Source organism: Epinephelus fuscoguttatus, linkage group LG7 (assembly GCF_011397635.1).
Source record: "Epinephelus fuscoguttatus linkage group LG7, E.fuscoguttatus.final_Chr_v1".
Classification (NCBI taxonomy): domain Eukaryota; kingdom Metazoa; phylum Chordata; class Actinopteri; order Perciformes; family Serranidae; genus Epinephelus; species Epinephelus fuscoguttatus.
The window spans coordinates 4047923-4072452 of NC_064758.1; the positions used below are offsets into that span (position 1 = coordinate 4047923).

General features: G+C 44.3%; 1 protein-coding gene and 1 long non-coding RNA gene across 2 annotated transcripts in view; one reads left to right on the forward strand and one right to left on the reverse strand.

The window, feature by feature from the left end:
• Positions 1-24530, forward strand: part of LOC125892021 (voltage-gated potassium channel subunit beta-2-like) — a 202408-nt gene that overhangs the window by 69542 nt on the left and 108336 nt on the right. The gene's annotated exons all lie outside the window — the stretch shown is intronic.
• Positions 5503-7676, reverse strand: LOC125892077 (uncharacterized). Its single transcript, XR_007449695.1, has 3 exons — positions 7647-7676; positions 6770-6916; positions 5503-6435 (listed from the first exon to the last, which is right to left on the reverse strand). It is a non-coding gene; the product is annotated as an uncharacterized LOC125892077 (long non-coding RNA).

Genomic DNA, 24530 nt, shown 5'->3' on the forward strand with positions numbered 1-24530 from the left:
TGAATACGAGGAAAAAGCAGGCAGGCTTTTGGCACACCAAGCCCGCCAATCATTTATAAATCACCAAATTACCCAAATTAAAACATCTTCAGGTACTATAACCATAAATCATAAACAAATTAATGACACATTCGCTGATTTTTACAAAAATCTTTATACCTCAGAGTACAATACCAGCCCCACAGAATTTGAACAGTTTTATTAAAATTTGACATTATCCTCTTTGGACAATCAGATGAGAGCTGAACTCGACCAACCGCTCACGATAATGGAGATTCAAGATGCTATTAAATGTATGCAGTCTGGAAAATCTCCAGGGCCGGATGGGCTGCCAGTCGAGTTTTTTAAAACATTTTCAAATAGTCTGTCACCTCTACTACTCGCAATGTACAATGAAGCCCTGTCTACAGGCCACCTGCCGCAGACTCTGCGACAGGCCTCTATCTGTTTAATTCTGAAAACTGACAAAGACCTTAATTTGCCCAGTTCGTATCGTCCTATTTCTTTAATTTGTGTTGATTGTAAAATTCTCGCAAAATGCCTCGCTAAGTGCCTTGAGAAGACCCTTCCATCACTTATTTCACCCAATCAAAACGGCTTTATGCAAGGCAGACACTCTTTTTCGATAACTCATCGGCTTTTTGACATTATTTATTCTGCATCTGAAAAAAATATATCTGAACTTGTGATAACCCTAGACACAGAAAAAGGGTGGAATGGGATTTTTTATTTGTTGTTTTACATAGATTTGGATTTGGGGCTAATTTTATTTCATGGGTTAAGTTATTATATTCATTACTGCTAGTTTCGGTCTGCACTAATGAGGACACCTCTGACTATTTTCCTCTTTTTAGAGGAACTAGTCAGGGGTGCCCCTTGTCCCCATTACTTTTTAACATCGTCATAGAAGCTTTGGCCAGCTCTCTCCGTCAATGCACAGCTTATGAAGGAATAAAAAGAGGGGATATCACCCATAAGGTGTTGCTCTATACAGACAGCCTTTTATATGTAGTTAATCCCACACTTTCCATACCCCCAGTCCTAGCCATTTTTGAGCAATTTGAAAGATTATCAAGCTGTAAAATAAACCTGCAAAAAAGTGAATTTTTCCCTATTAACCCCTCAGCACTTAATATTTCGGCCACGTTACTCCCTTTTAAGAAAGTTAGCTCTCATAGAGTATTACTATTTAGGCATTACTGTTCCAAGATCTTATGAACAATTATTCAAGCTTAATTATTCTCCTCTAATTGAGAAATGCAAATTGGACCTTGAACGCTGGCGTACTCTGCCTTTATCCGTAGCTGGTCGTATAAACTTAATAAAAATGAATATTTTGCCACGATTTTTGTATTTTTTCAGCACATTCCCATTTTAATCCCCTTGAAAGTATTCTCACAATTTGATAAGAGTCTCTCCTGTCTCATTTGGAATGGTAAGCAACCACATACTTGCAAGGCATTTTTGCAAAGGCCCAAGCACTGTGGGGGAATGGGCCCACCCAATCTCCTCCACTATTATTGGGCCAGTAATATCCAGAGGATCAATGAAAAAATAAAAAAATCCTCGCCCAGATATGAAAGCTCATATCTGGGCGAGGATGGAGTCTCAGATGGCCCCAGTACACTCACAGACCTGCCAACCTTGAAGAAAGGTTATGAGTACCACCTTACCAGACACTTGTGCGTGGTCATGAACATATGCGGACACGGCGGCACTTTTTTGTTTTTGTTTTTTACCATAAAAGTCAATATGCACATGTGGCAAACAGAAGAAACGAGCGTACGTTTACATATTCATATCTATAGGCCTAAGCCCCACATACGTCCATAGACACCCAATATTTGTTTTATGGCACAGATCAAGGTCAATTTCATCAATCTGATGGTAGCATTGATCATCTGCTTAAAAATACAGTAATATGTCCTGTTGTGACAAAAAGAAAGATTTCAAGTGGGATTCGGGGGGTTCTCCCCCGAGAAAATTTTGAAACATCACATGACGAAATCCTATTTTCATGCAATTTCATACAGAAATAGATAATAGATTATAGACAAGTGCATTACATTAGCATTCCTCATCATGTTCTTGTGTAGTACGACACCTATTAGAACTACTCTTTTCTTATTGCCTTGTTTTTTTCTTATAGAAATTCAGCAGACTCATCAAACAAAACGTCTTTTTATCATAAGTGTGTTATAGTTATTCAGGCAGGGCACATGGTTTCATAATACAGTTGAATGTAAATTTGTCTGCAATTTGCTTACCTTGGTACAATTCTCACCAGCAATGTATTGACAACAGGCGACTTTGACACTATTTACTTCAGTGTTTGCCCTACCATTTTATTAGGGGGGCACCTGGCCCTGCCCCCCCTTGAAGGTCAAGTTAATTTTATTTAATTTTATTTTCTATATAGTGCCAGATCACAAAGAAGTCACTTAAGGTAACCTTTCCTATAGAACAGGTCTATACCTTGTCCTTTTATTAAACAAACTAAATAGCCTTATGTTATTTATCTTATTTACAGACCGCGTGTCATTTCTGTCCCTACATGGTCACGCATTTACAATCCTCCCCTGCTCTCTGTATCGTGCACGGCGGAGTTTGGCCCCGTTGGGCGCGCGCACACACGTACCCGCACACACACACACACACACACACACACACACACGGGTGTGTGTGGGGGGGCAATATGCAGCAATCTGATTGGCCGAAATCTTTTCGTTCCGCCTACGCACCTATATTCACCGGGTATCAACTTGAGTGACATCTTGCATAGACAAATACACTGAAACCGGCGAAATGCACGATTGAGTGATAGGCGTACTTTTAGAGCATCAAATCGTACCAGCGTACTTTGATGTCAAAATGCGTGCCTGGTACGTAAAATGCGTACAGGTTGGCAGGTCTACACTCACTGGCTACTTCCCCTCTTGCTCTTGTCAAATCCTACACACTTGCTAAACACTCAGTAATTTGTCAGACTTTCAAAATATCACAGTTTCAGAACAAATTTGGTTTGCTGGGTCTATCCTTGATGGCGCCTATTTTATCTAATCACCTTTTCACACCAGCTAATCTGGATCTGGCATTTCGTGCATGGCACTCAAATGGAATTCGCTTTATTAAGGACTTATATATTGAAGGAATGTTTGCTTCATTTAATCAACTCATAGAAAAATTTGCTTTAATTGCTTCCTATTTACAGATCAGGGACTTTGTCAGGAAAAGTTACACCTCTTTCCCTAATGAGCCATTACCTAATATTATTGATGAACTTCTGTCCCTTGATCTTAATCAGAAAGGATCGATTGCTCACATATATTCTTTAATAAATAACTTGAATTTGCAGCCTTTGAAAAATATAAGAACACTTTGGGAGCACTTGGAAAGCAATATTGAAGCAAGTGCATAAGTCATCCCCATGTTGTAGACACGGTCTCATTCAATTTAAAATAGTCCATTGTTCTCACCTTTGAAAAACTAAACTGGCAAGAATCTATCCCAATACTGACCCCACCTGTGAGAGATGCAAGACTGAGCCAGCGACCCTGTTTCACATGTTGTGGGACTGTCCCAGCCTTCGCGCTTTTTGGGAGGCAGTGTTTGAATCTCTAAGTGAAGCGCAGGGGCGGGTCCAGAGAATTTTCTGGTGGGGGGCGCAGGGCGTGACAACAATAAATCTGGGGGGGCCGCCCAAAAGTAACAAAAATGAAGGCTGCCCACTTCAATATTACATTGCTTATGTTTTCATCTTGCTTTTCGTGGCCACATTAAATCTGCTAGGTATACTTTTACCAAGTGGCTAACACACAGAACACTATGATGTTTGCTGTAGCCTACAGTTAGTCAGAAGTTGGTGCTTTTTTTTTTTTTAATTTTTACTGTGTGTCATCTTCATTTACTATTCACCAGTAACACATATACTAATAATTACCCATCTCAACAAATCCTCAAAGTGTTCCCTATGACACCAAAATTATTCAGACAGACCTTGTGGTTCCAGATATACTCATTTTATTAATTATATGCAATTTTCAAGCAGAGGAAAAAAGGCTCAGCAAAGAACAGGTTGCTCCATGTAGTAGTTACTCTTAAGAAAAATAATTCCCCACTGACACTCAAATTTCACAGTGAAATGGACAACAACAACAATATTCAAAATCACTAGTGCTCAGCTCTTTACACTGTGTATTTTAAACAATTATGTGTTCTGTATCACAATCAGAGTAAGTACCACTCAATGTATCACTCATTTGAAGGTTCTGACACTTCAAAATAACTGTATTTTGCGATTGCCGTGTTTGCTGCTGAACAACCTTACAAACTCGTCCATATCCAAGGCCTTGGCTCTCTTGGACTCCACACTTAGCACACCAAGATCACTCAGTCTTTCATTGTTCATGGTGGTGCGCAAGTGATTTTGATCAGTTTCAATGCAGAAAAACTGCGCTCACAGGCAGCTGTGCTTACAGGTAGGGCCAAAGCAGTTTTGCACAACTTGAACAGTTCATAGAAGACCTCTTTAAAAGGTTCCAGGAACCCTGTAAACTCAAGCAAACTGGTTAGAGTCTTCATTCCAGCTGCCTGCTTTCTCTTCAAGATCCGCTTAGCTTGGTGGAGCTCATGCTTCAGATCCTCCAGGTTTGTGTCATAAATGGTTCCAAACAAAAACAAAGGAGCCTCCTCCAAAAATATGTTGCTTTTAGGATTTAATGCCTGAATCCCTCGCATGATATCACAGTTGGTTTTTGAAAACCGCCTCTCTAGCTCAGCGTTTACACGGTCTAGGATCGGATAGTAAACAGTCTTACAAAAATAATCCTTGCTGGTGTCACTGTAACGCTGACCAACTGTGGACATGACAACAGTGTCGTTAAGAGTGGAGCTTGTTTTAGGTTGCCTTTTAGACATCCTCTCTGTGCTGATGTTACACCGCTGAGCCGTGCTTAGCACTTCAGTCCACAACTGGTCAAAAGATGAATCATCTCTATATTTTAATATTGAATCCTGCAGCGCCTCAATGAGGTCAATTGCTCTGGCGAGGTCCACTGATGAGGACTGCAGCATGTCGCTCAGAAACTTTGTATCTCCAAGTATTTTTCTAAAGGTTGCTAGAAGGCCAATGAAATCTAGGTTTAGCTGCCCTCGCAGTCCACGTGCCTCAACACTTCTGTCTCCACTATTCTCCTCATCAATATTATGAAGGACGCGTAGCACAGCTGGAAGCCGGTCCATTAGGTTTCGACAGGCATAATACCTGCAAGCCCACCTAACATCACTGAGTCTGGGCAACTCTCGTGGCTGATCCTCTGGATACATTAAGCGCTGTATGTCCTGCCACTTCTGGTGGACATAAGATCCTGACAGAAACACATAAAGACGCTGCAACAAGGAAAAAAACATGACCTTCTGGTACTGCTCTGACTGTGTCCACAATAACCAAATTTAAGCAATGTGCATTGCAGTGCACATAAAAGGCATGCTTGGCCAGGGACTGTATTCTTGCAGACACACCACTGTGCTTGCCACTCATCACAGAGGCGCCATCATAGCCCTGCCCCACCAGCTGTTCTCTGTATTCTAAACCGTACTTTTGCAGGCAATTAACATTTTTTTCAGTTAGCCCAGCAGCATCAAGTTTGTCTGCATGCTCAAAATGCATGAAGCTTTCATGCACTGTACCTCTGTAGTAGTACCTGAGTACTAATGAAATTTGCTCCTGTTTTTTTAAGTCTTTTGTTTCATCAGCTAGAATACTGAACACCCCACTTTCTTTTACCTCTTCAATAATGTCCTTTCTCACCATGTCTGCTAAAACCTCTAAAATCTCATTCTGAGTATGGTTGCTGGTGTACTTGGCATTGCTATGTCCCATTTTCTGTTTTACTAAGGGGTCATGCTTGGCTATGAGCTCCAAAATGGCCAAAAAGTTGCCTTTGTTTCCTGAGTCTTCTGATTCCCGATGGCCACGCTGTGCTATGTTCTGAGTGGCTGTGCATAGCAAAACATCAGCAACTGTTTTGATATACTTCCTGTTGTCCTCTACTTTTTTTTGGTACCGTTTGTCCATTGCCTGGAGTAAAGATGTATTGTTCTCAACACCCCGCTGATATTCCGTCCATGCCGCCATTGCATTAAGATGGTGCTCTGCTCTTGCATGTAAGTGGAAACCTCCATCTTTATACGTGGCCTTTTTCCAGTTTGAAAAGCCAGTAGCTGAGGTGAACGTTGTCTCTGGAACACAGGGCAGTGAAAAATGCCTACATGCAAAACAAAAAGCACAGTCCTGGCACTGGGAGTATTCCACCCAGGTATAGGTTTTGTACCACGAAGCCCTGAACGCTCTGGTCCTACCCTGTCCGTGCTGGGTGCGAGGGAAGGTCTTCAGGACAGGTTGCGCAGGACCTGCAGCTCTGGTTTGAGAAATGTCTGAAAATATTAAAAATAAATCCAAAATAAGTCAGTGGAAATTAATACTCATGATCAACACTGACAATTAAAGACAGAAATATGCTTTTGTTATTGTTCCTATGGCAAATGTTTGAAAAATATATGCAAAGATTCTGGAATTTTTAAATGAGGATTTTATTAAACTTCATAAAAGTTGAGTTGGATCATTAAGCAACAACAACTCAAAAGTAACATTTTGATTGTCAAGCCCTTTAAAATATATAAAGGGACAACTTTCAGCAGAAAATTAATACAAAAGAGTAATTCAGATGTTGAGGTGATAGGTTAATATAATTTTTAATAAATATTCTACCTTGGGGACCTTTCGGCGTAGCAAAGGTCGGATGAACTGGGGGGTTCCTGTTGCTGCTGGAGCTGCTGCAACTGCTGTAGCTGCAGCTGTCATCTGACTCAGCATGGTCAGACTCATCACCATTGTCAGTCCTCTCCCTTTGTGCATCTGAAAGTATTGATTGACAAAGTCAGCACTTAATTAACTCAATTTTTAATTGAACATACATTATAAAGTGTACATGATTATTTTTTAAATAATATATAGCATGAATATATGAACTGTTTAACAACTACACAATTTTAAGTGCGCACTGGTTTAGTACCATGATTAAAAGGAGGTAGCCTATTTAAATTCCTTAATTCACTAAATAACTGTAATTGTGCAGAGAGCACCACACATTACACATTTTAAAGCATTTCCCTAATTCCTGCATTTTCACCTGGAAGTCCATGAGCGCTGGTCTGGCCCTGGGAATTTTGGTCAATGTTAGCTTGGCTGCATTCACCCTGATTCTCACACTCCTCCTGGTCACTCTCCCTAATTTTCTTCTTAGTGAAGAAGCTGGAGATATCTCCCTGCCTCCGTTTCATACTATAGTCTACATTGAAAAACGTGTCCACAAACACAACGAAAAGCAACATGTTATTTGTACCGTCACATCACAGTGGCAACATGATACTCTGTTGTTGACTATTAGCAAAACGCTCAACACACGAAGGATGCTAACGCTACTGAAACAGTGGAGAGATGTTTAGCCTACATTTATCCAGATGGAGAGCTAACTAAAGTAAAACACAGTGAACAATTTCCCATGCAAATTCAACCAAATTAGGCCCAAGTGGAACAGAAGTTGGCAAAACATTGTTTTTAAGAACCTGTAGTGTTCTGTTCTTACCTTAGCTCGGTGCACCTTTGAGCAATCACGTCGAAAAAAAGTCCGTGACTGGTGAAGTTACACGAGTTCATGCACGGAGCCGAGGAGCCACTTCCTTCTTTTTCCAAAATAAAAGCCTTCATGAGTTTTTAACATAGTCTAATCAAACAAGGTTTCGGCTTTGCTTCCGTCTTATCATGCAGCGTCGGTAACTTTACGCAACGCAATGATTGACATTATGATGAGTCAATGGCCGTTGGGGGGGCACACGGGGTGGCCAATCAGACTGCAGGGGGGGCGGGTGCCCCCCGTGCCACCATGGAAGCCCCGCCTCTGGTGAAGCGTATGGTATCACTATTGAGATACAACCCATTGCTGCCTTGTTTGGGGTAAATGCTAAATGGTCATCTAACATGCACAATGTGATAGCATTATGTTTTGTTGTTTTGTTGTTAATTTGTTAAATGGCAATTAAAAGAAGGGGGGGGGGGGGGGAGAGACCTGTACATCTGTCTTATCCAATACAATAAACTTTTCAGTCTGCTCATCTCACTTCAGTCTTTTTTTAGCTTTAGATTTTGGCTAACTGTCACTTTTAACTGGATGGTGGATTTGTGGTCATCAGACACCGGACTTTAAAGCTATCACTCAAACAGTGACGGAGGCTGGGAGACACCGTACCCTGGAATATGTCTCTGTGTGTGGATTGTGACAAAACTCACCTAAAGTTGAAGGACAGTATCCTGAGAACTGAGATCCAGGAAAAGGACAAACTTATTGAAAGCCTCATGTCGGTTGCTTCTGCACAATCAAAGTGGATTTCATGTCTGCAGGTGTCCGCTGTCGCTGCCCCGGCAGCCTCGTCATCCTCTTCCCGGCTGTCACAGGCGCTGATATCCGACTCTGCTGCCACACTCCCGTGGCTGGCCTCTATCAACGCTGGTACCAACACTGGCAACTGTGAGCCTGTTCCATCGGCTGTGGCGAGACAGTCCCATGGATGTGAACTGGAGGGAATGGTGCTGCATGTAGTGGCTGAGACAGAAAATCTGGGAGCGCCCTCATCACCGGCAGCTGTTTTGGCCCAGCCGAAGGACACATGGCGCAGAGAAGGTGCCAGACCTAACCCTAGGTGCACAACCTAACGCACTGACGGATGGAAGCTGACCGGAAGTCATTTATTCCAATGGAGGTGAAAATGACGGATAGTAACGGACTTGCGCGCAGCACGGCAGCAGTTCCGTTGACCATCGGACCATGGAGGCATTGGATTTTTTCTACTTGGGCATTAACAACATGGGAGAAACGGAGCGATACGGTGCCAGAAATAGGAAGTAAATTGCAATTGCAGTTGTTAACAAACAATATCTCATTTATTTATGCAAAAGAAAAATAAGCATAAACTTTTTTTTCCACTATTAAAAGTGACTGTTGACCATAGGTCGATTTCTATGCGGTTGATAATTAATCTATATTTCTGAATTTTGTGCTCATTTCCATAGCCCATTTAACGCCTATATATCAGCTCTTTCAATAGTACACTACTCAACTCGTCTAAGTTCAGTTGGTACAGTGACAGTCAACCTGAGAGATCTTCGCAGGAAGATATTGCTCCCTCTTCTGCTAGATGACTTCGCTAACAGCTCTTGTTGACAGCATGCCAGCTAGCCGCCCGCATCTGGCCAGGTCCGTCAACAGCGGAACCTCGCAGCATTGTTCTGGGGGTGGGGAATTCATTGCCGGCGATCCACGCAGCAGCCACCCTCTGTGCTTGTGTTTCACACATCCATGGCGCGACAAGTGGCAGTACGCGGTGGTCAGACTGTTTGCTGTCCAGGGGTCCAGGTTAAAGATTTAACACCAACCACTCTGCAGCTTATCCAACGGCACAACACCACATCTGCAGTTGTTGTTGAGGCAGGGATAAATGACATAAAAGCCAACATTCCTAGTTGCTCAAAGAAGACTTCAGGCTCCTCATGGACAGTCTGCTGGACACCTGGGGCCTCATGTACAAAGGGTGCGTACGCACAAAAACGTGGCGTACGTCCTTTTCCACGGCAAAGTTCAGATGTATCAAGAGTGAAATGACCGTGGAAATGTGCGGTGCCTCACGCCAACTTCATGGCTGGCATACGTACGTTTCTACAGCTGTTGATCCTTTGGCGACACTTAGAGGTGATGCTGGGAAACTGCTAAATAAATGTGAAAACAATTAGTCCTCAAGAGTGATGTGCACATCAGAGACACATGAACAATTAACACTGATGAACAATTAACACACCCACGTGTTTGCTATTAGATTAGTGGATATAAAAGCTTGCGCAAAGTGGTGACAAAAATACCGTTAACAACGTTTTAGCAGTATTTGCCGCATTGGTTCCCGAGGGCAATCCTCCTGGAACTGTGCGCAGAGTTGCAGCCGACCTTGGAGCGTGATACAGCGAGGAGCCATGCGCTGCCTGTATCCATACAGGTGCTGACCACACCGGGACTCCTAGCAACACAGGCATTCCAGAGGGAGCTGGCCGACCGATCGGGACTGTGCCAGTCGACCCTGAGCCGAGTCAGCTGTGTGGGACGGAATTATCCGCATGTCAGCCAGGTATATCAAATTCCCATACAATACAGCTGAACAGGCCAACATTAAAGCGCAATTTGTAGCGAGAGCCGGTTTTCCTCGGAGCTATCGACTGCACACACATTATAAAAGCGCCATCGCAGGATGAATTTGTTTTTGTCAACAGGAAGCATTTTCATTCGATCAATGTACAGATCATATGCGATGCGCAAATGCAATTAACCAACATTGTGGCGAGGTGGCCTGGTTCAACGCACGATTCATACATTCTGAGTAACAGCATGGTTGGGAACAGACTACTAGCTGGCACTGTGCGCGATGGGTGGCTTCTTGGTGAGTAAATAATTTATTCGTTTAATTGTCCTAATATAAATCCCCATGATGCGCACTGAACATGTGCACCCCCAAATATTATCCTGCCTTCATAGCATCAGTACTAGTCAGTGGTTAAAGTTAGTGACTTGTTGTTTTTTAAACTACAGCTTCAGAGCTTTCGAACAAGCCCCTGATTGTCTCTGTGTGTAAAGTACTCATGTCAATAAACCCGTGCGTAAAGTGTGACATTTCCTAATCAGCCTCACCTTTTCCCCGGCGCACTTCTGCATTCATTTACAACAATACTGTGTGATCCGTGTAAGTGGTGTATAAAATTAACAAATATAAACTGTAAATCCAGTTCATATAATTAATTGTCTGCTTTCAACTGACCCCAGGCAACTCTCTGTTCAGACGGGTGAGCTCCTCCTCTCCTGTCCCCCCACCTGTTTTGGCCACACTTTGGCGGTGGGCAGCCCTCCTCTGCTTCACATCCACCTTAATGTCGGACCACTTCATTTTTAATTCTGCGTGTGTACGCTTTTCTGACCCCACATTGACATTGGCATTGACAGCCTCACACACACTCTCCCACTCACTCCTCTTGCGTTTTGTATTGATGCCGGAGGACTGTGTGCCAAAAAGTACATCTTTGTGCGCCTCCACTTCAGTGAGTAGCGTTTCCAATTCGCATTCTGTGAAGATTTTCTTTTTTTCCCGTCTTATTCATTCTTTTGTTTTAGTTTTCTGATCGTGCAGAGAGGGGAATCTCAGGTGCGGGGTTCATTTAAATATGATTTGCATATTTAAATGGAGGCATGGACAGGGAGGAGTCGGGTACTCCAATATGTGCGCTCAATTCCACGTTGATTGGGATGTACAAAGGAAATGTGCTTGGATTCATGTGTACGCACAGATTCATACATATGGATATTTTTGTGCGTACGACGTTTTCTGGATTCAAGCGTACGTCGTGTTTCAGTAGGAAATCCACGCAAGTCTTTGTACATGAGGCCCCAGGTCTCTTCAGGACCTAGAGACCGAGGTGGTACAGCTGCAAGGTTTAGCAGACTGTACAGGAGAACAAGGGCATTTTGAAGCCCTTAAAAGTAAAAAGGCTGCTTTAGCCAACCTGCTGGGTATTACAGCGCAGGGGGCGCTGGTCCAATCCCGCTTCCTGAACGCCTCATACATGGATGCGCCATCTCAGTTCTTCTTCAGCCTGGAGAGGAAAATGGCCAGAAGAAGATCATCCACTCCTTACGTGAGGAGATGGTTCCTCTTTCACAACAGGCCCAGAGATCCGGAGGTACGCCACACAGTTTTACAGAGAACTATATTCAAACAAGTTTATGGATAACCCAGAGCTGGACGAACTGTTTTGTAACAACCTGCCCCAAGTGGACGCTGCCTTCAATACAGCCCTGGACTCCAAGCTGACAGTCAATGAACTACACACAGCCCTCATGAGCCTGGCCAATGAGAAGGCTCCAGGCATTGATGGGCTCCCTGTGGAGTTCTACAAGTCCTTCTGGTCGGTCCTTGGTAAAGACATGCTGGAGGTTTTCCAGGACAGTCTGAACCGGGGACAACTACCACTGAGCTGCAGGAGAGCTGTGATCACCATGCTCCCCAAGAAAGGAGACCTGCAGCTCCTAAAGAACTGGAGACCGGTTTCTCTGCTGTGTGGAGATTACAAAATCCTATCCAAGGCCCTGGCCCTGAGGCTGAGGGAGGTTGTGAGTGAGGTCATCCATGTGGACCAAACCTACTGTGTGCCCGGCAGGTCCATAAGTGATAACATCACTTTAATTAGGCATGTTTTGGATGTCTCTAGCTCATTAGGCACAGATACTGGTCTGATTTCCATAGACCAGGAAAAAGCTTTTGACCGGGTTGAACACCAGTACCTCTGGCAGGTGTTGACTGCTTTTGGGTTCAACCCAGGTTTCATAGCTAAGATCCAGGTACTGTACTGTGACATTGCGGGCATACTGAAGATTAATGGTGGCCTGGCTGCTGCTTTTAATGTGGAGAGGGGGGTTCGGCAGGGATGCTCCCTATCAGGGATGCTATACTCCCTAGCCATAGAGCCTCTGCTCCACAAACTAAGAAAAGATATCACTGGTGTTGTTTTTAATGGATGTTCTGCTGTTTTTAAACTTTCTGCCTATGCTGATGATGTCATTTTAATGGTAAACACACAAAAAGACATTGACACAATAAAATGGAACATTGGACTGTTTAACAAGATGCCATCAGCAAAGGTGAACTGGAGCAAGAGCGAAGCAGTAATGATCAGCAACAAGCCCACAACCAACCTGGTTTTACCAGAAGGAATGACATGGAAGACAGGGGGCATAAAATACCTTGGGGTGTTCTTAAGCGAGGAGAGTGTTTTAAACAAGAATTGGGACAGATGGAAGGCAGGCTCAGGAGGTTGAGATGGCTGCTACCGAGTGTGTCATACAGAGGGAGGGCACTCATCATTAACAACTTGGTGTCATCCTCTCTGTGGCACAGACTGGCCTGTGTAGACCCTCCTCCTAACCTACTTTCGAAAATACAGACTATGTTAGTCATTTTTTTCTGGCACTAACCTCATTGGATCCCTCAAGCTGTCCTCTACCTCCCTAAAGAGGAGGGCGGTCAAGGACTCGTCCACTTGGCCAGTAGGGGAGTGGCTTTCCGGCTGCAGTTTATCCAGCGACTGCTGTACGGCCCCAAGGACCTGGTCTGGAGACCGCTGGCCCACGTGATCCTCCAGCAGTTTGCTGGCCTGGGTCTAAAACATCATCTGTTCCTCATGGACCTCAGCACGGCAGACCTCCATACCTTGCCACCCTTCTACCGGGGAGCCTTCACTGTGTGGAAGTTGATGGCAAGGGAGAAGAACACGTCTCCCTTCACTGGATGCTCCAGGAGCCTGTGGTTTATGGAGAACAGCTCAGCGCCCCTGTCTGGGCAGGAATATCAATGAGGGACATCTTCCGTCAGGCCAGAATCACGACTCTGGGCTCTGTGGATCACCTGACTGGAGCTGGACTACAAGATGCAGCTGCCCTGGCAGCTGGTGTGGGGATCCGGTCCGTGAGGAGCATGGGCAGACTGCTGGAGCACTGGAGGGGCTGCCTGACTGGACACCAACACCTCCTACTGAGCCGGCACTCCCAAAATTTTATTGCCCCCTGCACTGACGATCCATTTCCCTCTGTCACTGTCCGTCTGGATTTTAAAGACTACTCTGGTTGGTTTTTAAACACACAGCACTGCACTGTAGGAGGCCACTGGCAAGGCCCTGTACATGGTCATGGTCAAGTGTCTCAATGAAAGGACTTTGAACTGTGTGGACACTCCATGGAGGGGTCACCTGCAGCTGGGTGATGAGGTCTTTATAAAGGCCCTCTGACTAAGAAAGTGGCAGACCTGCAGTGGAGGGTACTGCATGGCAAAGTAGCAGTGAACTCCTTTCTGTCCATCATCGCCCCAGGGCACACTGACCGGTGCGTGTTCTGTGGTGAGAGGGAGACAGCCTTCCACTGCTACAGTGAGTGCACACGTCTCACTCCTCTGTTCACCCTCCTGAAGAGTCTTTTCAGCAGTGCTGGAGAAAAGTTCTCTGTATAGATTTTTAAGTACAGAAAGGCAGCAGAAAGGAAGTGCAAACTTTTAAACTTCATTCTGGGGCAGGCTAAGATGGCAGTATATGTGAGCAGGAAGAGGAAAGAGGAGGACATGGTGGATATAGATGTAGTGCTGTTCTTCAGCAGGATGGTGAAGGCCAGCGTCCAAATAGATTTTAAATATTACAGTCAGATGCAGGACTCATTCCAACACACTATGTTCAGTCACTGACAACACTCTGGTTTTCTCTAATCATCTCATGTGATACATCTCTCTAACCCCGTCTGCACGACCTAATCTATGTGTTTTATTTATTGACTTGGTTCCTAAATTCTCTCTCAGAGACATGAGTTTACAGTTTCAACCTTAAGTTTATTCTTAAGTTTATTCTAAACTTTATTCTTCTTTATTCCAATAAATCATAAAATTGGGCCAGGTTAAAATTTACAGTTTATTATCAAAAATACAGTACAGGCCAAAAGTTTGGACACACCTTCTCATTCAATGCGTTTTCTTTATTTTCATGACTATTTACATTGTAGATTCTCACTGAAGGCATCAAAACTATGAATGAACACATGTGGAGTTATGTACTTAACAACACAAGGTGAAATAACTGAAAACATGTTTTATATTCTAGTTTCTTCAAAATAGCCACCCTTTGCTCTGATTACTGCTTTGCACACTCTTGGCATTCTCTCCATGAGCTTCAAGAGGTAGTCACCTGAAATGGTTTCCACTTCACAGGTGTGCCTTATCAGGGTTAATTAGTGGAATTTCTTGCTTTATCAATGGGGTTGGGACCATCAGTTGTGTTGTGCAGAAGTCAGGTTAATACACAGCCGACAGCCCTATTGGACAACTGTTAAAATTCATATTATGGCAAGAACCAATCAGCTAACTAAAGAAAAATGAGTGGCCATCATTACTTTAAGAAATGAAGGTCAGTCAGTCCGGAAAATTGCAAAAACTTTAAATGTGTCCCCAAGTGGAGTCGCAAAAACCATCAAGCGCTACAACGAAACTGGCACACATGAGGACCGACCCAGGAAAGGAAGACCAAGAGTCACCTCTGCTTCTGAGGATAAGTTCATCCGAGTCACCAGCCTCAGAAATCGCAAGTTAATAGCAGCTCAGATCAGAAACCAGATGAATGCCACACAGAGTTCTAGCAGCAGACCCATCTCTAGAACAACTGTTAAGAGGAGACTGCGCGAATCAGGCCTTCATGGTCAAATAGCTGCTAGGAAACCACTGCTAAGGAGAGGCAACAAGCAGAAGAGATTTGTTTGGGCCAAGAAACACAAGGAATGGACATTAGACCCGTGGAAATCTGTGCTTTGGTCTGATGAGTCCAAATTTGAGATCTTTGGTTCCAACCGCCATGTCTTTGTGAGACGCAGAAAAGGTGAACGGATGGATTCCACATGCCTGGTTCCCACTGTGAAGCATGGAGGAGGAGGTGTGATGGTGTGGGGGTGTTTTGCTGGTGACACTGTTGGGGATTTATTCAAAATTGAAGGCACACTGAACCAGCATGGCTACCACAGCATCCTGCAGCGACATGCCATCCCATCCGGTTTGCGTTCATCATTTATTTTTCAACAGGACAATGACCCCAAACACACCTCCAGGCTGTGTAAGGGCTATTTGACCAAGAAGGAGAGTGATGGAGTGCTGCGGCAGATGACCTGGCCTCCACAGTCACCGGACCTGAACCCAATCGAGATGGTTTGGGGTGAGCTGGACCGCAGAGTGAAGGCAAAGGGGCCAACAAGTGCTAAACACCTCTGGGAACTCCTTCAAGACTGTTGGAAAACCATTTCAGGTGACGACCTCTTGAAGCTCATGGAGAGAATGCCAAGAGTGTGCAAAGCAGTAATCAGAGCAAAGGGTGGCTATTTGGAAGAAACTAGAATATAAAACATGTTTTCAGTTATTTCACTTTTTTTTGTTAAGTACATAACTCCACATGTGTTCATTCATAGTTTTGATGCCTTCAGTGAGAATCTATAATGTAAATAGTCATGAAAATAAAGAAAACGCATTGAATGAGAAGGTGTGTCCAAACTTTTGGCCTGTACTGTATATATATTTACACTTTGCTAAAAAGACATCACTATAGGTAGATGAGTGCCAGTACAGGAGGGGAGTTGTCAGAGAGCCTACGGGAGTGAGGGAAAGGGGGGATCACCACCACCACCGGTACGGGGGAGAAGAGGTCACACACACACTGCAAAACAAGAAGGGCACATGGGTTAGAATACACAGCAATTTAGACATGCAAATAAGACCCAGAAAGGGGAGACAGAGACCCTTCACCCAGTGACCCACCACCTGCAAGTGTATGACAGCCCACCTGTACTGACACTAAAAAGAGCCCCACAGGATTGGTTTATACAAAGAAAACAAAACTATCAAAAAATTATAAACAATAACACAAGGTAACCATATACATAACATAAATTTGTAGAAGGGCAAAAACAGCAGTGGCCAGAGCTCCTTTGTAAAAGCAGCAAAAAACTAAGTCATGGCTGGCATCATTTTCCTGCTCCTATTGTAAAGAGCACATGTTATACAAATTGTGCGATGGCATATATGGAAATGTATTAGACAATAAACATGTTTTAATGGTTAAAATAGTAAAAAAAAATAAATAAATAAAAATAAAATCTAAATACTCAGAGTATTAAACAAAACCATACTAGAAACAACTTAAAGAAATTAACATACCTGGGAACTGCAAGTTACATGATTGCAAGTATGATCTGCTTTCAAGTAGCTCCCATATCCCTGAAATCACCTGTATAGATGTGAGGGAAGCATTAATGCATGCGCCAACAATATAACCCACAAGCTATAAAACTGCATACCTCAGTTAGAGATTTGCATTCCTCAAATGGTCAGGACAGAGTGAGGCAATACCTGCTGCTTGCTGCTCACAGCTACATTCAAGAAAGCTGGGAGTGATTAAACTCACCTGCTGACAATGATTGCAGGGTGTGGCTAAACTAGAGAGTGTGGAGGGGACTCTACCATAACACTGTGTTGAATTCCACCTCCCACTGTTACGGAACTAATCAAGTGAACCCAAATGCAGAAAGAGACACAGACTGGGAGCAGAATCAAGTAGGTGATTTATTAGTAAATAAATGAGTGGAGGAGTACTGGAAGTACCGGGAGGCAAAAGTCTGAGGTGAAGTGAAGCAGTGGAGCTGGGATGTGGAAGCTGGCCGAGAGGTTCCAGAGCGGTGAGGTGAACAAAGCAGATGAGGTCCAGGTGGTTTCTCAGTTGAGCAGGATGCGATTCCGGATGGTTACCAGGTGGAGAAAGAGTGGAGCAGGAAGCAGGAGTCAAAGCGGAAAAATGCTGCGAGCACAGGGAAACCGGTTTTGGCAAGCAAGTCAATAGTGAAGGATTAAAAACGAGAGTGACTGCTAAGCAGAGTCTGCGATCTGGCGGCATGCTGAAATTGTGGCCAGCGGCACTACTGCCGCATAACAAAGTCCCACTCTTTGAGCATAATGCAGGATCATGTATTATGCAGCATCACGTCACCAAGAAAGTGCAAAAGGGAATCAAAAAGGCAGCGTGACCGGTAAATTAAAAAAACAAGGGTCAGCACTGGGGTTGCCTTTCCCAAGTAGAGAGAGCTGCTGAAGGAGAAAGGTAATACAATCACAGGCCAGCGCTAACAGCAGCTAACAGCTAACAGCGGCGCAGTGATGTGAGGCGAGGGATGAGGCTGTTAGCGACTGGCTGCTAACAGCGGCTAACAGCCAACAGCAGCACTGGCCTGTGATTGCATTACCATTCTCCCTCAGGAGCTCTCTCTACCTGGGAAAGGCTACCCCGATGTGGGCCTTCGTTTTTTTAATTCGCCGGTCACGCTGCCTTTTCTATTCCCTTTTGCTTTCTTGGCGACAAGGATTCCGTCTCCCATGATGCTGCATATGCATGATCCTGCATTATGCTCAAAGAGTGGGACTTTGTTTCAAATTTGCCAGGGTAGTAGCGAAGCGCCTCTTGCTCCTCTCCTTCGGCTCCTCAGTCATGCAGTGCTGGCCTGGCTCTCAACGAAAACGCCAAAGGCGAGGCTGTATGTCCCTTGCTGGCGGGTGTATTCTCAAGATGGCGAAATGTAATGGAACCCCACAGACGAATTACCCGCACAATGTACTAACAAATCCGAAATTCTCCTTTTACGAGAATAAGTCAGATTATTGGTGGAGGTAATAGTACACCAGTGATGACATATTTATGAATGCAGACATCAATTTTTGCCAATAAACAACTGAAAATGTTACACAATGTCCCTTTAAGCCTTAACATGGGCCTGACCTCGTGATAGATCTCCATTTTAAAATATATTTTTCAAAATATTGCAAATTTATTTTTTTTTCTGTTATTTAATTCTGTACATATTCTACAAAGTAAAAAAAAATAGTACAAAATATCCCTTAGGAAAGTGCCATAAATGTTACATTCACTTCGTCGGGCACCATTCCCATGAAGGGAAAAATGATAGCCCGTTAAAGATATCAGTCTCATAAAGTTTACTAAACTATAGTTTGGAATTTTGATTAATAATTAAATTAATAACCATAACCAAAATTAATAGTAAAGCCTGGAGGATTTACGGAATGCTGGACATAGCAGCGGTTGACTATTCATTCACTATTGTGCAATATTAAATAGACAACAGGTATGATTCCAAGTATATGTATTCATAAAGAAGGCAAAGCATCAAAACACACAAATTCTAACTAACTATATATAAGCATGTGTGTGTTTGGGGGTGTGTGTGTGTGCGAGAGAGAGAGAGAGAGAGAGAGAGAGAGCGGAGGGTGTAAGCAACGAAGGGCCGTTTGGCCTCCAAAACAAAATGGCTGACAACAGAGAACTACAAAATGGCAGAATCAAAGCTGGCTTCAGATCGGAGGAGATTTTGCCTGACTGTGTGAATGAGCTTTGTAAATGAGTCTGTGTGAAAGTGATACGTGTTACAAAGGCTCTGGATTAGTGCAGAGGATGTTTAGTTGCGTGCAGGACTCTGTCTGTGAAAAGCATTAGCAATCTAACATCACTTAGCTTTGGCGAAGCCAACTAACCAATAGCCTAACTGCAAACAATCACAACAATGACTAAATAAACAGCATTAAATCACAATTGACAAAGTTAAACAGTCTTGCCTAGCCTGTACAGCTGTAATAATGCTATGCCCAGTTGTTACGTTACCAGTCCTTGAATGGATGGAAGAAAGAGTCACTTTGTGGTGTGCTGCTTTTGTTAGCTGGTAGAGGAAGGCTAGAAAGAGCTGCGGTTCCAGGTGCAGTCTTTGTTGTGTATTTGTTCCCAAGGTGCAGAACCGAGGAAGCCGGTCGCTCAGGGTCCTTGCAAAGTTAGACTTTGGGGTGCTAGCTCAGCTTGGTTCTCCTTGTTGCTGGAAACTTAGTTGCAAACCTTCTGTTTGGCACACTAACTCTGGTTTCAGATTTTGCTCCTGCTGTGAGTGAGGGCAAGTCGTGGTCCAGGTGAAAAAGAACAAAAGTATGCAGGGCAATTCACTTGCTTTGAGGTATTTTTTGTTTTACCATCTTACAACATCAAACCACAGTGGATTAAATTTTTTGTTTTGTTGTGTTTTGTTTTTGTTTTTGATACAGAGCAACAGAAAAATATTGTTTTAATTCAAACTGAAAGGGATTCTCTCCAAAGTGATATCCATCCATCCATCCATCCATCCATTTTCATCCGCTTATCTGGGGCTAGGTCGCTGGGGCAGCAGGCCGAGCAAAGCACTCCAGACGTCCCTCAGATGAGATATGTAATCCCTCCAGCGTGTTCTGGGTTTGGGAGGTGTCCAGGAGGCATCCTGATCAGATGCCTGAACCACCTCAACTGACCCCTTCCTTCCCCTTTGGCTGCGCCTCAAGATCCTGTCCATGAAAATCACAAACAGGATCGGTGACAAGGGACATCCCTGGCGGAGGCCAACACCCACTGAGACCATGTGTGACTTTATGCTGAGTATGTGGACACAGCTCTCACTTTGGTCGCAAGGGTAAAGAGCTGGTCTACTGTTCCACAGCCAGAACAGAAAGGAGGCTGAGCAGTGTGATTCCCTGATAGTTGGAGCACACCCTCTGGTCCCCTTTTTTGAAAATGGGAACCACCGCTCTGGTCTGTCATTCTGCAGGCACTGTACCTGACCTCTATGCGACACTGAAAAGGTGTATCAGCCAAGAAAGCCCAACAGTGTCCAGAGCCTTCAGCATCTCAGGGCGAATCTCATCCACACACAGCGCCTTGCAGCTGGGGAGTTTTTTAACTACCTCAGCAACCCCTGCCAGCGATATGGGCAAGAGTTTCCCCCAAGTTTTCAGGCTCTGCCTCTTCCACGGTGGACAGGACAGCCGGGTTCAGGAGGTCCTCAAAGTGCTCCCCCCACCACCCGACGATGTCCCCAGTTCAGCAGTTCTCCTGTATCTGAATGGACCAACTTCTGTTTGGTCAGTGTTGTGGCGAAACCTACACCATGTTCAGCATAAGTTAACACTGTGATTTATCCTGGTTAAAAGAGACCGTGCTTCATAGTACAGGCCTCTGACGGAAGGTGTTATGGTCTGATCAGATCAAAATTGAAAATTTTGGCCACCAAAACAAAATTTATGCTCAATACTGCAAATCTTAAGAAAGAACACCATTATGCTGTGGGGATGCTTCTCTGTAGGAGCTGAAAGGCTTGTTCAGGTAGAAGGAAAAAAGAATGCAGTAAAATACAAGGTAATTCTGGCAGAAAACCTGAAGCAGCAGGCATCGCATCTGTGACTTGGGAGATCATTTTCTCAGCCACACATGATCACACACTGGACTTAAATGGCTTGTCAAGTATGCAGAGGTGGAGCAGAGACACATTTTTTCTGTCACCCCACAGTGGACTCCAAATAATAGATGATGTGTATATACGTTGAGCTACACTTTAATTACTGCTGGTAAATGGTAAAAGAGAGGGGGACAACTGTGTATACCACACACTCTCACGGTAGGCTCTGATTTTACACACATGGTGTTGTGTAACAAAGCAGTAAATGTCAACCGCTAATAGTGTGATAACTGGTTATCAATTAGTTCTGGGCTCTGGCTCTAGCTCTGGATTTTTCCTATCCAGCCACCAGAATTCATGTGAAGGAGGTGTGGCTGTTTATCATGAGAGATGAGACAAGATGAAACGGTCTGTGGGAATGTTCTGTTAATATGACAGCAAAAGTCATATTCATCAAAGTGAAATGTACAGTGGTATGCAAAAGTTTGGGCACCCCTGGTCAAAATTTTGTTAACTGTGAATAGTTAAAGCCACTACAAGGAACTTTTAACTGGATATGCAAAAGTCTCGTTTCTGCTGATGTCTGTATGTGACCTACAACAACAAATGAGACCATCAGTGTGAAGATAAGTTATTTCTATATAGTGTATATCCATAACTTTAGGAAACTGTGTCTGGGTCCGCCCCAGGTCACTTCCAGGATGAAACAATTTACGGCACTCAGACGGCACACGTCATCTAACCTAGCTGCTTACATTTAGTGACTCTTATACATAGTCGCTATTCCTCCTCCTCGACCGGACGTCCGCGGGGAGTTAAAATAGCAGCAATCATTGGGTAAAAGTTGTGTGAAAGCACTGGACTCACCAACAGTCAGCCATGTCTCAGTCACACAGAGAAAATCCAATCCTCGGGAAGGCAGGAAATCCTTCAGGATAAACGTTTTGTTCGCTAGCGATCTAGCATTTACCAGCCCAATCCTGGCAGGAGCCAGCGGGTCCACGGCGTTAGCTGTCCGGGGAGCCACACACAGAGGCCGCAGGTTGCGCAGATTCACCCCGCGCCAGCGGGGACGAGGAGAGCAGGGGCCGCGGGGCTGGAACACCTCATCCGGGCCGACAACAGGTACCAGCCAGGCGTCGACAGGGTCCAGCGAGTGCCGAGAAATAAAGAGGCGAGGCACCGCTCCATTCTCAATCCAAGAAGCCGTGGAAGTGCTCGCCAAACAGGCCTTCAGCCTTACCAGCCGGCCGCTGTGTTTACCCCGGGGGTGGCGCTTACGCCGGAGAGGTGGAGCTGGGGCGCGGCAGAGGTGAGCTGGGATCCCTCATAGGAGTGGGGACAAAGTTTTCCCGTCTTGTTGTTTCATTCATCCCCAAAACAAACACATGCGCGAGCCAGGTAAGTGGCTTTATGACAATACGCGCTAGAGCTCATGGGAAATGTAGGCTTCATTCCGGCAAAACATTACCGCTTTTGTCCACAGGGTCGCCAAAATCAACTCAAAATGAAAGTTCCTTGTAGGGGCTTTAAGTGAGTAGAAGATGTGCTGATCTCCACAAGGCATGGCATTAAAGATAAAACATGCTTTTCCACATTTTAGGCAAGATTAGTGTATTATTTTTGTTTTGTACAATTTTAGAGGAAAGAAGCACCATGCAAAAGCTTTGGCACCCCAAGACATTTGAGCTCTCAGACAACTTTTACCAGGGTCTAAGACTGTAATTAGCTTGTTAGGACTATGGCTTGTTCCCATTCCTCATTACGAAAGGCCCAATGATGCAAATTTCAAAGTTTTTTGTAAATACCTTGCCCCAACAATCATTAGCCATGGGCTCCTCTAAACAGCTGCCTAGCGCTCTAAAAACTAAAATAACTGATGTCCACAAAGCAGTAGAAGACTGTAAAAATCTGTGGATAGACCTCAAAAGAGCAGTGCATGCAAGATGGCCCAAGAATCGCAGAGCCAGAAGACTTTTGCAGGAAGAATGTGTGAAAATCCTGCAAACAAGAAATGAAAGACTCTTAGCTGTTTACAAAAAGTGTTTCGTAGCTGTGATACTTGCCAAAGGGGCGCTAGTAAGTACTAATCATGTAGAGTGCCCAAACTTTTGCCTCAGGCCCTTTTCCTGTTTTTAAATTTTGAATCTGTAAAATATTGAAATTAAAAAGTAATCTTTCTTAAAATATTGAAGAACTGTGTCATCTTTAACTTTATGCCTTTTGCTGCATTATCATCATTATAAACATGGCAATATCTGATGCTGAACTTTCATCAGTGTTTCCCACATAGTTTTGGGAAACTATGAGGGGGCAGGGGGGAGAATTAAAGTACAAAATGTACAGAAAGGTAAAATCATCAAGTTTTGAAAAAGTATTGCAAAATTGCAATACTTTTTCAAAACTTGATGATTTTACCTTTCTGTACATTTTGTACTTTAATTTTGTCTTTAATGTTATTATATTATCTTTGTAATATGATTATCTTATATAATGTTATTACTATCCTAAAACATTCTCCAGGTCCTCTGAAACTCTGCAGGACTTTTTTCCACCCTGCCCAGCAGCAGTACCGTGGCGAACGGTCCCTAACTGCGGGGAGAATGGAGCAGGCTTCCCCGGAGGTCCGCCGCTTTTCCCGGTCCCTCTTCTCCACACTTTGGGCTCTAGTTTCGCAGCCTGGGCGAGGCGGGGGTGCATCGCACCTGCGCTTCGCCAACTGGGTGTGGCCAGGCGGATTTTGCAAGTTTGGCACACCGTGTGCGCTGGCGCAGCTACTCGTCTGTCCCACCTCCGTCCCTCCTACCTGCGCAAGTCAGAAAGAGGGAGGAGAGAAGGCGTGGAGTGGGTTTTACACACATCACACCAATCAAATGAGCCCCTCTCCTCGCCCTTAAATGTGCCGCACGAAGGCGTAATGAGAGTTTGCTCAATTCGCCATGGCAGAAGAGAGCAGCAGCGTCAGACGGCCAAACTCCTCCCAGGAGGAAACTGATGTTTTGGTCCGGAAGGTCCAAGCTCGCAGTGTCCAAATATACGGAACTGTGAGCAGACCTCCACGGGCTGATGATGCAAAGGTAGCCTGGGAGGAGGTCACCACAATTGTAAATCAATGTTTCTCTCGTGCGCGCGCACTCTTTCTTTCTCTCTCGCAGTCTCACTCTGTTTCTTTTCTTTTGTCTTTTCTAAGATGACAGATGCTGAATATATACTCCCTATCTGATGCTGTGGCTGTTTGTGGTTGGCTGAGAGGGATGTGAACTCATTAGTTTGCAGCTGTTTTTAATCAAATCAGGTTGGGTTTCCATTACGCGTGCCAAACGTGCCAAACGGTGCCAATCCCCTTTGATCTGACATCAGATGTGACGGGACAGTCAATATAGAGATACATTTATGTGCCGATTGCAGATAGTTGCATTGAATAGTGGTTTGGTGGCTATTTATTGCATTGTTAATGTGCCTGATATTCTGGAAACCTGCCTGTGAGGTTTTGGTGACGTGTGCGCACTCTCCGCAGGTCAGCCAAACTTCGGCTTACACCGGCTGCGCTCCGCCTGC